The sequence below is a fragment of the Rosa chinensis genome, chromosome 6 (assembly GCF_002994745.2).
Source record: "Rosa chinensis cultivar Old Blush chromosome 6, RchiOBHm-V2, whole genome shotgun sequence".
Classification (NCBI taxonomy): Eukaryota; Viridiplantae; Streptophyta; class Magnoliopsida; order Rosales; family Rosaceae; genus Rosa; species Rosa chinensis.
In genome coordinates, this window is record NC_037093.1 from 56,388,719 (window position 1) to 56,391,347 (window position 2,629).

At 38.9% G+C, this 2,629-nt stretch overlaps 1 long non-coding RNA gene across 2 annotated transcripts; it reads left to right on the forward strand.

Annotated features, from left to right (window-relative positions):
- The first annotated feature begins 237 nt into the window (after positions 1-237).
- LOC112173727 lies at positions 238-2,174 on the forward strand. Of its 2 annotated transcripts, XR_005801319.1 has the most exons (3): positions 265-729; positions 867-1,257; positions 1,494-2,174. It is a non-coding gene; the product is annotated as an uncharacterized LOC112173727 (long non-coding RNA). The 2 variants fall into 2 exon arrangements; XR_002925673.2 differs by having other exon boundaries at positions 238-1,257.
- The last annotated feature ends 455 nt before the right edge of the window (positions 2,175-2,629 follow it).

Genomic DNA, 2,629 nt, shown 5'->3' on the forward strand with positions numbered 1-2,629 from the left:
ATCATCCTATACCAAAACGCTGCCTCTCTCTTCTCCCTCTACCTAACGTCATCACCACAGTCTTGTGGGTACCACTATTCTGCTAAAATAACATAAAATTAAACACATGTCATGTCTTCATTGGTGTTGGTCAGCCAAGTTTTGTCCTTAAACTAAACAAAGAGGCTTTTAAACTTACGGTTCCTCTAGCCCTTCCTCTTGCTGTTCCACTTGCCTTGCAGATATTTTCGCTCGCTGGAACATGAGGAGGAGGTTCTAGTGCTTGTCCTCTCTGAGAACATAAGGAATTTATCTGAGAACATAAGGAATTTAATGTTGAACAAGCTACATGAAAAATTTATTTAATATTGAAGTTATAGTACAATACTACAAATGAAAGCTTAAAATACATACCCGAGGACATGTCCTCTTATTATGACCTTCATTTTTACATAGTGTGCACTTAGATGGGGCATGATATCTCTGTAGCTTTTTTGCACCTTCGGGAATCTCATTTGGTTCTAAAGTTCTTCTCTTTTTTGGCCTTCCTGGTTATTTGTGATAGAGTGGTGGTAGAATCGGCATGCCACCAGTTTTAGGCCACAAGTCTTGACCAGACATTGGGGAAATGAAGTAACCATAGGCTCGGTCATAAGCCTCCCTCTTGTAATGGTTATGTACAAAATCATATGGACTCGCATCCATCCAACCAAGACAAGTCATTGCATGAGAACATGGAATATCACAGAGGTTCCACTTTCTACATGAGCAAGTTCTATCCTCCATATTAACATAAAATTTTCTTCCCTTTAAAGTTAATATATCAAAGAGTAGTTTCATACTGATTTTTTCCCTTTAAATTTTTGGTTATATATTTACCGGATCAGATCAGAGCTCTCCAGACCTACCCGGTTCCTTCGCATGTTTACCTGCGACGAGGATCAGACGGTTTCTTCGTCTTCCGGCGGTCTCTTGGTGTCGTACCGGTGGCTATAGCTTCGTCTCAGCGTCGTCATCACACCTGTGCTCTTGGTTTCCTCAAACGAACTCCAACGGAGGAGAATCGAAGCGCAGAAGCTTCGGCTGTTAATGATGATTTCCGATTCCGGCCATTTCACCGCTTCGCATGACTGGTGGAGCTTCCTCTCGACGTCAGCAACGTTTCTATGGTGTTGGTTTGCTGAGATGATGAGCCAAGAAAGAGAATCGAAGGGGAGAAGATGTTTGGGATTTCCGGCAAGTTTTCTTGCTTTTCCGGCGACTCCGACGGTGAATAAGGTATTAAACTACATCCTCTTGTCGAGCTCTATCTCTCTGTGTACTTGAATTTCATTTTGGTTGAGTTATGAAGAAATTGGAATTTTGAAGTTACTGAACCACCGTGGTTCACTGTTTTCCGGTGGTGGGTTGTTTCTCGTCTATTTCTAGCCTCAGTTTGAATTTGGAGCATGTTACCCTTCATTATATTTGAAATCGACTTTTGATTCAGTTTGAAAATGGACTTTTGAGTACAGAGCAGCTACTATGTTCATGGTTGATTGTGGTGGTGTTACACGCTTTGGCCATTTTCCGATCGCCTGGATTATGATTTGATCGTTTGTTATTTCTGGAATCAGAGAAATGGAGGAGTTGGGGACTTGGGGTGGAAGTCTAGAATTGAACTATCGAAGTAGTGTTGGTGTTCTTTGTTCTTTTGCTGCTGTACTGAGTTCGAGTTAATACTTGAGGATATAGATGATTTCAACAAAGACGATTTGTGAGTTATGATACATGCACATAGAACATTTGAATGTCTAGTAATTCAAAGTTATTTTCTATGTGTTGGTCTATGGCTGATGAATTAATTCAGAGATTTCAAGCACAAGAGTTGCAGAGCTTGATTTTGAAGTTGGGATGCAGACTTGGAATTTGATAATTGTGGTACAATTGGTGTAAAGGCACTATAGTTGATCTTATTATTTGTGTGCTTATAGTTGTGAATTAATTTAGGTGAAGAACTATTTGAGTTTGATTTGAGAAAATAGAAAGAATTGGGAATAAGGATTTTGGGTGTCCTTAGTAAATTTGAGGACTGTGATTAGGGTACGAACGATCATGTGTGAGAGGAAGAAATCAGAAGAGCATGTACAAGTCAAATTGATTATATTTTAGGAACAATGTGCGAAGAGGATGAGAAGAAGATTTAGATTGGAAAATATCAAGGATTTGATTATGAGTAACATTGGCTGTTCAGACTAATTCTGGTCACTTGGACTGAATGGTTGATCGAATTCTGTATTGGTCGATATGAGGATTAAATTGTGCTAGTAATCCCATAAGCAGGAGAATAAAAATTCCAGAATGCGAGTCAAAATGTAGTTAACTTCGAGCGACGTTGGAGTTAAAGCTTGGATTTTCAGGTAGGGGTCTCGAGGAATCTTTTTTTTATAAATGCTAAATAAATTAAGGGCAAAACTATAACTTTGGTCATTGAACTATGTTTCGTTCAACACTTTGGTCATCTAATTTTTAAAAACTTCACTTTAGTCACTCAACTATATCACCGTATATCACTTTGGTCTCTCCGTCTGTTTTCTCTGTTAACTTCAAGGTTATTTAGGAGATGAAAAGTTTTGCCTGCCATTTTTATAACTTGATCCAATTTTTCCCG